At 35.8% G+C, this 15,138-nt stretch overlaps 1 long non-coding RNA gene across 5 annotated transcripts; it reads right to left on the bottom strand.

Annotated features, from left to right (window-relative positions):
- LOC109843744 lies at positions 5,383–9,293 on the bottom strand. 5 transcript variants are annotated; one of them, XR_002247779.1, is made up of 5 exons: positions 9,242–9,293; positions 8,627–9,034; positions 8,049–8,179; positions 7,748–7,838; positions 6,749–7,358 (listed from the first exon to the last, which is right to left on the bottom strand). It is a non-coding gene; the product is annotated as an uncharacterized LOC109843744 (long non-coding RNA). The 5 variants fall into 5 exon arrangements; XR_002247780.1 differs by having other exon boundaries at positions 8,049–8,159; XR_002247782.1 differs by lacking the exons at positions 8,627–9,034; positions 9,242–9,293 and adding an exon at positions 5,383–5,598 and having other exon boundaries at positions 7,290–7,358; positions 8,049–8,620.

Raw genomic sequence — 15,138 nt, 5'->3', positions numbered from 1 at the left:
ACTCCTAAATACTCTCTTGCTCTAAATGGATCTTTGCATGGATATTTTAAAGGTAAGAGGGGTCTAAGACAAGGAGATCCTCTTTCTCCTTACTTGTTTGTCTTAGGGATGGAATATCTATCAAGAAGTTTAAATGCCCTTAGAAATGATAACCTCTTCAAATATCATCCTAAGTGTCAAAGTCTTGGGATTACTCACCTGATATTCGCAGATGATCTTCTTCTCTTTGCTAAAGCTGATGGATACTCAATTATGAAACTGTTCTATTGCCTCAAAGCAGGGTGTCTGGTTTAGAAGCTAATCCTGCTAAATGCTCAGTATTCTTCAGTGGAGTTGATGATGATCTGAAAAATCAAGTCTGCTCCTTATTGAATTTTCCTGAGGGGATGTTACCTATTCGTTATCTTGGACTGCCACTCATTTCTAAGAGACTATCCTATCTTGATTGCTCTCTTCTATTAAGCAAAATCAATGAGAAATTTCTTCACTGGCAGAAAAAGAAATGCCTCTCTTATGCAGGAAGAATTCAGCTAATCAAATCAGTTATTATGGGTATCCACAACCACTAGACAAACAACATTAGTAGTAAATTGTTTGTAAATCATCATCAAAACAAGAAGGCCAACAGTACAGGGCATTAGTCATTTGAATAAGTATCCACAACAACAATTTCAAACTAAGGACCTTGGACTCTTAAAATACTTTTTTGCTATCGATGTAGCTAGATCGAAGAAGGGAATTCTCTTATCTCAGAGAAAATATGTACTTAATATGCTGCTAAATGCTGGGATGCCAGAATGCAAGGACATTTAATCACCTATGGATGATAAAATCAAACTACTATCAGCTCAGGGGGAGTTATTAGAGGATACTGAAGAATACAAACTACCTAACAGTCACGAGACCGGGTGTAGTCAGTCAGTTTCTCTCGGCACCTAGGAAACCTCATATGGAAGCTATGAAGAGGATTCTTAGGTATCTCAAGAAAACACGAGTGAATTTTATTTGTAACAAGCTAGACATGTACGATATGTATGCTTAGTTTGAGGGGGAGTGTTGAGAGTAGTGTTTACTATTGTTTAGTACCACATCGGGTAGGAACAAACTTCTTTGTTTCCCTAAACACTATAAATAACATCCTACAGAGAGCTAATAAACTCACTAGGGTTTTCCCAAACTACAGAGAGAGAGTAATTGATGAAATACTTCAACTCTGGGAAAGACTAAACTACCCGAAACACTCTTTTGTGCTCTGGCTTGCCTCTCAGTCCAGATTACTAACTCGGGATAGGTTATGTAAAATGAATATTATAACCTCAAATCAATGTGTTCTATGTACTGGTCATCACCAAGCTGAGGAAACATGTCAACATCTTTTCTTCGATTGCCCTTATTCAGCTCAGGTCTAAATACTTCAACTCTAAGAAAATTTCTATGAGAAAATGGAGTGAGGCTTATTTATACCCGGAACTCTTGTCACTGTTGCTGACCTAATAATGAAAATTTTAAGAAACTACAAAAATCAACAATTTAACCAATAGCAATATTTAATATATTAGATGACAAAAATTATAGATAGATGACTAAATATTATTATGGATAGATGAACGTAATCTCAAGTTGCCGACCTACCAAATTGGTCCATCAAATCTATAAACCCTCACATCTTTTGTGATTATATATATATAATTTAAAGATAAAAACTAACTCTTAATTACCACTTCCTTATCATTTAAGGACTCTTAATTACCACTTTCTTATCATTTATTAATTCCTTAACTTTTATATAAATTCACAAAAATCACCCAACTTAAAAAAGTTTGGTTAATTAGCAGAGACTTAGATTGTAGTATTTAAAAGGGACAAAGGTAATATTGACCAGCCAAAAATATATCTAAATTTACGCTTTTAAAGAGACTATGATTGCTCGGAGGAATAGGAAAAATTACTAAGCATGCAAGATTCTTCAAAAGGTTAGCACCCAGGAGTCTATCTAGCAGCAAGGAACATACAATGAGATGACAATGATCTTAAATTTCTTGGTAATTCCATGAAATATTCAAACTAACAAAGGTAAATTAAAAGGATAATTAATCCAGAACAAAGTCATCTGCCTATCCTCATAGTTATATCTTCATAGTTATATCCTCATAGTTATTGCTCATTGATAAACCCGACAACCCCTCGCGGGCCCCACCGCCGACCCATGTCCGGCCACCGTCGAAGTGCTCAACCCGACCTGAATATCATCACAGTACACTTTCAGACCGTAATATTCCGTGCTCCAAGCCCAGGACTTGAACCAGACATCCGTATGAACCCTAACCCCAAATCTCACCACTGCGTCGTCCAACCGAATCATGTCCTCATCATTAACATAAAACCCAACCGTCCCCAATTTCACTTTGAGGTCCGTGGTAGTCTGGGGGCCCTGGGAGAAGGGGAACATCGGTGTGGTAGCAATCACGAAGTCGTTTGTGCGAAGGACGGAGTAGCCGACGTAACCAGTGCTGTAGAGGACTGCAACATGTACCTTGTCATGGATGACGCTCCACTTCTCGTGGGGGTTCAGAATGGCGATGGAGATGTTGAAGTCGGATGTGAGAGAACGGGAGGAGAGATTGAAGTTGGAGACTTCGAAGCTAGAGACGGAGAATTCAGGAAAGCCGGGGTGGTAGATTGCGCACACGGCGATGGTGATGAGGACGCCGATGATGAAGAGGAGGGTGAAGATCCCGACGAAGATGTCGATGTCAGGGTTTTTGGAACGGCGGTTGGAGTTAGCGTTTGGGAGTTTAGTATAGCGGGGATTGCTTGCTGTAGCCATCGGATGAACAAAAATTGTGGATGAACAAAAAATTGGGGGATTTTCTTTTAGGGTTTATACGGGGAGGCAACTGGGGTGCATATATATAGAGAGAGAGAGAGGAGGAGGAGGAGGCTAAGCCTGTGAATTTGGAACTTTCTAGGTACCCTCTTGAAAAATGCAAGCGATCCCAAAGTATTTAGAAGGTGGTTAGGTTGATGAGGTGGCTTTCAAACATTGGATCTTTACAATCATATTTTAAGATTGGTGGGGCTATATTATGCGTCTAAGGGGCTATTTGCTTGGATTGAAATGAAGCTACATACAAGAGTAAATAGAGTAATATAAATGGACTTAGCATTTTGTAGAAATTTTTTTTGCAAAGATCCATTTGGTTCGCAATTTGATCCATTTGGTTCGCAACTTTGTGGTTAGAAAATATAAATGGACTTAGCATTTTGTAGAAATTTTTTTTGCAAAGAATGCTACCATTATCATTACTTTAATTTCAAAAAAAAAAAAAAACTCCAATTCATTAATTAAGGATTAAAACAACTCAAACTTTATGACTAACATATATTCAGATATTTCACTACACTAGATTGGATGCACGTTCAACGCACGTGGTTAAATATCATTATTCTTTCAGGTGTATTTTCTTACTTAACTTGGTTGTGAAATTTTTTTTATTTCCATGTGAAAAATTAAAGTCATTTCTTGTCTACATAACTATATAGTTAATCAAAAGTATTAAACTTACCATGACCAAAGTCAAAATTACATGGTCAATTCATTAAGTACAATTTATAATAAATAGTATATGAAGGAGAAAATCCTTTTATGAAAAGTTGTGACTTTTATGCAAATAATTTCATTCCCACCATAATCCAATGTTGTCATCTTATTATTTGCACAAATTCACAGTATAATATTCTAATATTTATACCCTACACAATTTAATAATCTAATAATTACCCCTTTAATGTGATGTCCCATGAGGCTAATCTCCTCTTAAAAAAAATGATCATATACAAAATTTTGGATGCACAAAAAATTGGGGGATTTTTTAGGGTCTATAAAGGGACGCAACTGGGATGTGTGTATGTATGTATGTAGGTGTATTGTAACCCTACCCTATATATATATATATATATATATATATATATATATATATATATAATATATATATATATTATATATATATATATATATGAGAAAATGAGTATGCTTGGTACCCAAGGCACAAATCTGCGCGCTTATGCTCGGTAGTGTGTGGCATCATTCATCATCAACTCATTCAAATGGTGACATATGCCTCATGCACTTCCCTAAACCATTGTGAATTTGGTCCCGGCCCATTTTGAATGAGTGGAAGAGAATATGTCACCGTCACTAGGCGAGCACAGAAATTTGCGTGCTTGGTACCAGCAAACCCATTTTTCTCATATATATATACATACAATAAATATGTATATACATATATACTATATATATACATATATATATATATTATATATATTAATATATATATATATATATATATATATATATATATATATATATATATATATATATAATATATATATAAATATATATATATATATATATATATATAGTATATATATCTATATATACATAAAATATGTATATATATACATAAATATGTATATAATATACATAGTATATAATATATATATAATAAATATATAAAATATATATATATATATATATATATATATATATATATATTATATAATATTATTATAATATATATATATATACACACACACTACAACAAAATACAACATTGCCGACGAAACAAAAACGTCGGCAAAAATCTTTCTTGACGTAAAATGCAGCGTCGCTAACGCGTCACCAAAAGTGCGTCAAGGAAAGTATTTGGCGACGCAAATACACCGTGTCGTCAAAAGTAAAAGTACACTTTTGGCGACGCGTCATGCGTCGGGAAAAGTATATCTTTTAGCAACGCATAATATTTTGCGTTGGCAAAAGTATACTTTTGGCGACGCATGCAGCGTCGGCAAAAGCTATGCGTCGGTAAAAGTATAGTTTTTAGCGACGCAAAATTGTTCGTCGCTAAAAACTATACTTTTGGCGACGCAGGTTAGCGTCGACAAAAGTGCAGTTTTTACAGACGCAGAGTGAAGCGTCGCTAATCTATACTTTTGCCGACGCAAGATAACGTCGGCAAAAGTATAATTTTTGGCAACGCATAATTATGTGTCGGTAAAAAGTATAATTTTGTCGACACTAATTTGCATCACCAAAAGTAATATATTTTCTATCAGCTACAAGCCTACACTGAACCTGAACATCCACAAAAAAATTGCTCCCATTCACATCAACAAAGAAACCAAACATCAAATTATACTGCAAACAAGTTGTATATTATGATAAACAAAGAATTTGCTCCCATTGCAAATTAATTACATTCATTTCCAAGTTAACACTCAAATGCCTGTTTAAATATTCCAGTTTGTCATATTTGGTGTTTTCCATTTCAGAGAATGACACATTATAAGATTTACAGGAAACTAAACTAAGTTGAAAAAAAGAAAACTTGAAGTGAAAAAATGGCACGATCAGTGAACCTCTTCACATATGAAGGTATATTCTCTGGTAGAGTTTTTGCGACTCTGTCTAACTCCTGCATTTGTTGCTTTGCAGTCACTCTATCAGGGCCACAGTACATATCCATAAGCTCTTTCATGTGTGGTAGCCTTTCCATCAGTTCTTTGATTATTTCCTAGTAGGGCCTGTTCGTTTATTTCCTAAAAACCAAGAAATGGAAATGAAAAAGGTGGAAATCTCAAAATAACCCATTTCTTCCATTTCCATCCCTAAAACTCACCCACAACATCCAATAAAATATTATTTTCATCCAACAACTCATCCACATCATCTAATAAAATATTATTTTCATCTAACCACTCATCCACCACATCTAATAAAATATTATTTTCATCTAACAACTCATCCATCACATCTAATAAAATATTATTTTCATCCAAACATCACTCAACTCATCTCTTTTCATCATTTCAAATCACTCACATCATCGAATAAAATATTATAACAATTCACCTCATCTCATTAACATTTCATTTCTTAGTTTTCATCCCAAAAAGTTGTGAAAACACTTTTCTTAATCTTTCTTCACATCACCCAATAATACAATGACAACTCATCTCATCTCATTTCATTTCTTATTTTTAAGAATGAACCAAACAAAAGAAAACAACAAAACTACAGGAAATAGGTTTCTTATAATTCATTTCCTTATTTTTTTCGCCAACCGAACAACATCAAAACTAGTTTTCTTAAAAAATCACTCACATCATCCAATAATAATGTGACAACTCATCTCATCTCATCTCCATTTCTTTGATTTCCTTTCAACCAAACAATTCAAAAATCCATGTTTCTTAGAAATAGTTTTCTATTTCTTTGATTTCCCATTTTTTTAAGGCAAACGAACAGGCCCTTAGAGAAAATGCAACATCAGATTATCAGCTACATATATATTGCTCAAACAAATACTACTATATATTTTATAGCGCTTAGATACAATAACATGTTCTTCGGTAAGACTTAAAAATACTACAGATGGATCATTAAGTAGGGGGAACAGAAGTAAGATTTTCAAGCAAAATCATAGCAAAGATCATGCAGACAGAGACTAGAGGCATTTAAAAATTACGCAAAAAGAAAATTACAGACACCCTAACTCATCCATCTCCAACTAGTAGGGATCATGCAGACAGAGACTAGAGGCATTTAAAAATTACGCAAAAAGAAAATTACAGACACCCTAACCCATCCATCTCCAACTAGTAGGAAGAACATACAGTATAAAGTATCATATATATATATATATATAATAATATATATATATATAATAATCTCTCTCCTAGAAGAGTCGTTGCATTGAAGGAACTACATATGGTAATACATTCAAGAACTCTATTGCTTCCCATACTAATCTTTAGAAGCAAATGACAGATGACCATGAATGAAAGAAAGCTGATAACAATGAGTAATGGTAACACTACTACTCATAGCACACTATTCGTGTTTATTATTTACACAACTTACAGAAGTACTACAAAAACATTTAGGGTGCATAAGCCATAGACATTCAAGAAATAAGAAGAGAGTCACGATGATCCCACATAAGGAAAAGGAGATACAGGTTTTCGATTTTCCTTCACTAAGAAAGATATAAGTACATCCATGCAGCATAGAACAAGTAATAATGCTTCTCATTGCCAAATAGAAGAGTAAACAATAACTAAACTGTTGGTTGACTGCCTAGTGGTCACACATCAATATGAATTTGAGAACTCTAATTAATTTGCTATAATAACTCTCTCAAAGTTAAAGGATAGTTAACCACAGTATCTATGTGACATAATAGTACTAAGATAGTAAGTTTACAAGAACATTAATATTATGATGTTACCTGTGACTCCGTCATGTATAGAACAAGCCGGCATCGATGATTCCAAGCACGATAATTCATTTTTTATTTCTGCAAAAGAAAAATATGGAGAGAATCAAGCATACAAAAAGAAAGTCTGACTATTATCTTATACCAGCAAAAACGAAAAGTTATTATCATACATCAGACACAGGTTCTATTTCTCATATCTCTGTACTATTTCTGCAGTATATTGTTAACACACCAAAATATCACCCATTTAGCAAAATAGTAGTACATGGCCAAAGGGCAATCTCCTTTGGTACATGTACTACTTAATATTGCATTCACTCTCAATTATCAACCACTCTCAATTATCATCCAGTATAATATAAAAACAGAATATGGAAATTGGATGACTCATTTACACAATTCATGAAGCTGTAATTTAATAAAACCCTTAATACTTAAAGTAGCCATATGCTGCATGGAAAATAAACCTCAGCAATATTCTTCACCAGCTCTGATTCTTTTCCTACAAGCTCCTGCAGATCGTGAACTTTTTCTGCAATCATCTTTACTGTCCACTGCCTGAAAATATACACTTTTCTTGATTATAAGTCCCACACATTGATCAGACCTACATACAAATATAAATAGAAGTAGAAATCCCTGACAAATAACAAAGGAGAAACCTTTCCATTAATGAAAAATAACTAAAAAAATAAATAATAAGAGAAAAAAATTCTAGTATCAATAAATTCATATAACTTCATTGATGCAAAATATCATGGATATTACCTATGACTCCAAGCACCTTCACTTTTTGGTGCATATGAAAGGATTAGTGCAGATAACTAAAATTCGTCCACAAATAATGATAGCTCCTGCTTTCTTGATAGGACAAGCTTCCTACCGAATGATGAATGCCACTGTTATTCAACAATAAACATAACTGAAGGTAGAATAAATCTCTGACAGTTGAGCATAATATTCCTGTTATAAACATTAGTAGTGCTTGCCACAAAAGGGCTCAATTGCATGTTTCTAACAATAATTCACATGGCTTCCTATGCAAAATTTCTAATGAAGCCCTTGAGTCTAAAGATCCTCGGAAGTACAAATGTAGGTGGATATCTAAAGAGAATATCTGCACCTGAATTAGATATTAGAATTTATAAAAACTGTCATATTAAGGAATCTCAAAATATATACCAGTGCTAGAATGTCCAAATTCTTGTAATCTAAACTAAATAGACACAACCATCTTAATGAGAAGTTACCATTAATATTATAGCACTTTAGATAAGCAACCAAAGAAAGTAAGGACAAATAGAGAAAATAAACATGTTACTGTCATCAGGAAAAGGAAAAAAAACCTGGAATTCCATGCACTCTTGAAGTCATAACTGAGAATCAAAAGTGCCCTGGTATGCTTTAGAACTTCACTTTCAAGAAATTGATCAAAATCACATCCACAGTTTGCATCATCAAAGGAACCTTTGTTTATTTGTGACCTGATTGACTGTTTATATCTTCTATTTGCATCCATATATACATTCAGAGCAGCATTATACAACTGGGGTAAAACAAGAATTGAGATAGCCAATTTATGATCTTTATTCCAGAAAACTTTCTTGTCATATTATACCACATGCAACTCTACTGTGTCTTTATTGAGGATGTCAGCTGCTGATTGACCTAGAATGCAAACGGGGGATAGTGAACTACTTGGACCTTCATTCAGAGCTGGAAACTGGTCGGGGTGTACGAAGCCTACTTCATCACTGCATAAAAATGAAAACAAAGCCATATAAACATAAATAAGTTGAAGAAGAACAACTATAATTCTGCTCAAATAAACTGAACTCGAAATCAAATAGTAAACACACATTAACATAAGAAGTAAAGTCTATGGCTTACGCACCCTAAATGATTTTGGTTCTGTAAATAATATCAGCAATTACTGCAGTCAAGTCTCAAAAAACACTTACAAATATAGAAGTGTGTAAGGGTTGGGGGATAAACGGACCAGCATATACGAAACTGACCCTGATAGCCAAATCTAAATAAAGGATAATGATCCTCTATACAGATCCATTCTAATATCTGCTTGATCTTTATAAAAAAATACGAGAATGCTATCAAATCTTCCAACCAATTCAAATATCTAATAGAATACTATCTGAAGATCCTAATATCAAAACTTCCGGTGTATCACCTAAATGAAGACTTCCTAGAAGTCACCATATGTGCATAGTAATACTTTGCAGTTGGCAAAGGAAAAAAAGGATTACAAATAGAATCAGGTAAAAACTGTATTACTAAAAAAGGTACTCCAACTGGCAACAAACAATTAGACTTTGATCCCTCTTGGCCATTGATAAAGGGGATTATTTACAAATTTTAATGAATCTGGCCAATTTGGAATATTAAGAGGGCTTTAAACAAATCCTTCTAAGCACTTGTTACGTAAAGCATTTTATTAATGTAATACAGGCTTCTCTTTTCTTGCTCTCCTGCGGAGCACCAAAGTTGCAAGAAAACAAAAATGCAATTCATTGCTAAGAAGTAGCCCCTAAGAACTGGCAGTGCGATATTCAAATATTCCTGCAAGCCAAGGAATGGAAGGGCACTATTGGGACAATGAAATTCTATCAGTTCAAGTTCTGTTCTCCTCCAATCAACAACATCACATTTGCACAGCGTTGCCTTCAAGCGGGATTGGCTATGCTTATCTTGCCATATCACAGTAGTGTATGCCTTTAAATCAAGAGATGCATTTAGTGAATAATCCTTTGCCCAAGAATTTACTGAATTTCAATCAGAATTGCCCCTGGCCTTAGTGCTGGTTGATTTTCAACACTATTTTGAATACATTTGAAGAGAAAATTGCGGAGGGTTTTTCTCCAGTTTCAGATTCAGATACACTTGACTTCCAAAATTTCATTAAACTCTAGTTAAATTGGCTTCATCTCAAATCATTCGGTAATTTTATTACCTGGTCAAATAAACAAAATCGCTCAAAGAGTAGAATCTGCCGAGCTCCACGGCTTGACAGAATTCTGGTAAATGAAGATTTGGACTTCATCAATACACTTCCAGCCAAGTTGAGCTTCTTAGTGCCAAAGTTGTTCTGATCATTCACCTGCTCTGATTACTATTGGGTGAGGATAAATTGATAAGCAAAAAGCCTTATAGATTCTCTTAATCAATGTGGATCAGGCATCCATAATTTTTCTTTCCAGCTGCTCAAATCTGTCTGGGAACCAAAAGTATTAGAGGATATATAACATTGCTTACAAATTCCATGCTATAGCTTAGCGCATTAAAGCCATGCTTCTCAAAAGAGCTTAACAAGAAGCCATTTTATCCGCTTGCATCAATTGAGCAATTATCAGAGCCAAAATGAATCTGTCGATATTCCAGAAAACAGTTGGCTGATGATCTTCTCTAATTCCAACCTGATTGCCTAAGAGAAAAGAAGGTATCAAAAATATTATCAGAATTGCTGAATTGTGTCGCAAATTCTTTCTACAAGCATAAAGCAAATATTTCGTGCGCAGCTACATGGTGGCAATGCACCCAATTCTTTTCATTTCTGTCATGAAAAACAAGCAGGCATCATAACAGGGTTCTGTCAATATATAATGAGAGGGAAATTAGAATTATTTGAGATGCCATGGCATTCATTGAGGACAGGTTTACTGAAACTATTTAACAAAGGATCTTGCCGGGAACTGCTTACAAGTGTTTCTAAACCTGATTATGGGTATTTATCTCAAATGCGCGTCTACTCTTAACTCCAGTTCAAAGCTCAAAGCTCAGTACTCCTGTCAGCAGAGAGGAAATCCAAAAAAGCTAGTGTTCTCTATGCTCTGATCACAAAAGCCAGCGACGCGATGGTTTTAATTGCTTGCTTCTTCCAAGTCAGGCAACTGGGACATTATCAATGAGGACCTATGATCTAGCTGGTTGAGGAAATTCTTTTCAACAAAGGCAAAGCTTCTTGGCGACGGTTTAATTTCTACTACAATTCTTTTAATCCCAAAACTCTTAATCCAAGAACTGCTGCCCAGCATTTTCGACCCATCTCTTGTTGCATATCTGATATATAAAGCTCATTTTCAAAATCCTACGCTGGAGCAGTGCAAAGCTGTCATGCGGCTATCTCATTTAGTGACTGCACGAAAGTGCATTTATCAAGCGGCGAGACTCATCTCTAGTAATTATTCTTCTAGCCTCATGAACTAATGAAAACCTATGGCAGAAAGCATACCTTCTCCAAGCAGCTATGTTAAATGCTTGGATTCTGAGGAAGCGCATGTCGATTCTATCAACTGGGATTTCTATCAGAGCCATTGATTGCAGGGTTTAAACTTTCCCAAGTATCTATGATTAATTGGCGCTTATGCGAATGCATATCAACTCCTAAATACTTCTCTTGCCTCTAAATGGCATCTTTGCGATGGCATATTTAAAGGCTTAAGAGGGCGTCTAAAGACAGAGATCCTCTTTCTCCTTACTTGTTTGCTCTTAGGCGCATGGAAATATCTATCAAGAGTTTAAATGCCCTTAGAACATTGATAAACCTCTTCAAATATCATTCCTAAGTGCTCAAAGTCTTTGGATTACTCACCCTGATATTTCGCCCAAGTATGCATCTTCTCTCTTTTTGCAAAAGCTGATGGATACGCTCAATCATGAAAACTGTTCTATTGCCTTCAAAGATGTTGCAGCAGGCCGTGTCTGGTTTAGGAAGCTAATCACTGCTAAATGCTCAGGTATTCTTCAGTGCGCAGTTGATGCACATTGATCTGAAAAAATCAAGCTCTGCTCCTTATTTGAATTTACCTGAGGGGATGCTTACCTATTCGTTATCTTAGGACATCGCCACTCATATTCTAAGCAGACTATTCCTATTCTTGATTGCTCTCTTCTATAAGCCAAAATCAATGAGAAATTTCTTCCCCACTTGGACCAGAAAAGAAAATGCCTCTCTTATGCCCTAGGAAGAATTCAGCTAATCAAATCCAGTTATTATTGCCGGTATTCCAAATCTTTTGACCAGTAACTATATCTTGCCGGTCAAGGTACTGGAGGAAAATTGACTTACAGAATGTGCTCGATTTTTCTTCTGGAATACAACAAAATTTCATCTACGTATTCTTGGCGAAAAGTATATGTCGAATGGGAAAGAGCAGGGTGGACTGGGCTTATATTCAGCTAAATCTGCGAATCTTGCTGCTGCTATTAAGTTGCTTTGGATGATACATCATGAAAAAAAGACATGCTTTGGATAAAATGGATCATGAAAAATTATGCTGCATCAAACTGATATCTGGCCCATATTCAATCTAACAGCATCGCGACTCATGGTTGTTGGAGGAGACTTTTGGAAAAATCAGAGACATGCGCCAGTAAGCAAATTTGAAGTGCAAAACAATTCTTTATAAATACCATTAACACACTGCCATAGTGGTCTGTAAATTCCTTATCTCTCTGTTTATAAAGGCTCTGATTCAGCTTTTCCCCTCCTGCTTCCTTGCCGTTTAATACTGTCTGGGAAAGACTAAACTTACCCGAAACACTCTTTCTGCTGCTTCTGGCTTTGCACTCTCAGCTCCAGGATTACCTAACTCGCGCGATAGGTTATGTAAAATGAAATATTTATAACCTCAAATCAATGTTGTTTCTATGTTTACTGGTCCATTCACCATAGCTGAGGAAAACATGTCAACCATCTTTTATCCCTTCGATTTGCCCTTATTCAGCCTCAGGTCTGGAATACTGCAATGGATTGGAATGAACTTTTTCCTGGAGGTCCTGTAAAACTTCCGCTTGCATCTGTTTGCATTTGGCGTACAACAACATATCTAAGCGCGGACAAAGGCTTTAAGAAGCAGCGCTCAACGAGGCATTGGCTACTTGGCACAGTCACAGTTTACTTAGTGTCGGATGAGAGAAATTTAAGAGCTTTTCAAGGAAAATCCCGTGCAATCAGTTTACTTCTTTTCAGACTAATTAAGGTTTATTGTTTTTACTAAAATTTTGAATGATATACATTGATCATGTTTAGATAGCAGTTTAGAGGAAATAACCAAGTTGTAATTAGTTTGGTTTTCCAGCGAAATATAGCTGACAGTCCGGTATACTATGATGTTACTTACAATTTTTTTCTTTTTTTTTCAAGGTGCGTTGATTGAATAAATTAAACTTTCATTGACCTAAAAAAAAAAAAAAAACGTAAGCCTCAAGTCTTGCCCGACCCTACCCAAATTGGTCCATCAAATCTATATAACCCTCAATCTTTGTATCTTTCTAAATATATTAATTATAAAGATAAAACTACACTCTTAATTACCACTTCCTTATCATTTAAGACTCTATATTTTACCACTTTCTTTTATCATTTTATTAATTCCTTAACTTTTTATATAAATTCACAAAAATCACCCAACTTAAAAAAGTTGGTGTATGATTAGCAGAGACTTAGATTGTAGTATTTAAAAGCGACAAACGGTTAATAGTGACCAGAAACAATATATCTAAATTTACGCCTTTTAAAAGACTATGATTTCTCGAGGAATAGCGAAAATATACTAAGCATGCACAAGATTCTTCAAACGGTTAGCATCCCAGGAGTCTATCTAGCACGCAAGAACATGAACAATTGAGTGACAATATCTAAATTTCATGGTAATCCATAGAAATATTCAAACTAACAAAGGCTAATTAAAAGATAATTAATCCAGAACAACATGCTCATCTGCCTATCCTTCTAGTTATATCTTCATGTTAATCCTTCATTATTATTCATTATAACCGAACACCCCTCGCTGCGGCCCCACGCCTCCACCCATGTCCCCCACCTGTCGAATGCTCAACACCGACTGAATATCAACAAGTACCACTTTCAGACCTAATATCCGTGCTCCAAGCCCAGGAACTTGAAACCAACATCCCTATGAACCCTAACCCCAAACTTCACCACTGCGCGTCAACCGAATCAGTCTCATCATTAACATAAACCCAACCGTCCCAATTTCACTTTGAGGTCGCTGGTTAGTCTGGGGCCCTTGGGAGAAGGGGAACATCGGTGTGTAGCAATCACGAAGTCGTTTTGTGCGAAGGACTGGAGTTAGCCACGTAAGCCACTGCTGTAGAGGACTTGCACATGTACCTTTTCCATGATGACGCTCCACTTTCTCGTGGGCGCTTCAGAATGGCATGGAGATGTTGGCATAGTGGATTGAGAGAACGGAAGAGATTTGAATTGGAGACTTGCAAGCTAGACACGAAGAATTTCAGGCAAACGGGTCGTATGCATGCGCACACGGCGAGTGATGAGGACGCGCATGTAAGAGGAGGTGAAGATCCCGACGCAGATGTCGATGTCATGGTTTTGGAACGCGGTTGGAGTTTAGCGTTTCGGGAGTTAGTATAGCGCGATGCTTGCCGTAGCCCTCGGATGAACAAAAATTTGTGGATGAACCAAAAATTGGGGGTTTTCTTTATGCGCTTTATACGGGAGGCCAACTGCTGGGTGCATATATATAGAGAGAGAGAGAGGAGAGGCAGGAGGCTAAGTCCTGGGGGGGGCTGAATTTGGAACTTTCTAGGTACCCTCTTTGACAAAATGCAAGCGATCCAAAATATTTAGAATGGTCGCGTTAGCAGTTGATGAGGTGCGCTTCCAAACAATTGATCTTTACAATTCATATTTAGATTGTGGGCTATATTATGCGTCTAAGGGCTATTGCTTGGATGAAATAAGCAGCACTACAAGCAGTAAAATAGAGTAATATAAATGACTTAGCATTTGCAGAATTTTTTTTCCAAAATCCATTGGCTTCGCCAATTTGATCCATTTGTTCTGCAACTTGTGGTA

Source organism: Asparagus officinalis, chromosome 5 (genome assembly GCF_001876935.1).
Source record: "Asparagus officinalis chromosome 5, Aspof.V1, whole genome shotgun sequence".
Taxonomy (NCBI): domain Eukaryota; kingdom Viridiplantae; phylum Streptophyta; class Magnoliopsida; order Asparagales; family Asparagaceae; genus Asparagus; species Asparagus officinalis.
This window is presented reverse-complemented; position numbering and strand designations above follow the sequence as displayed.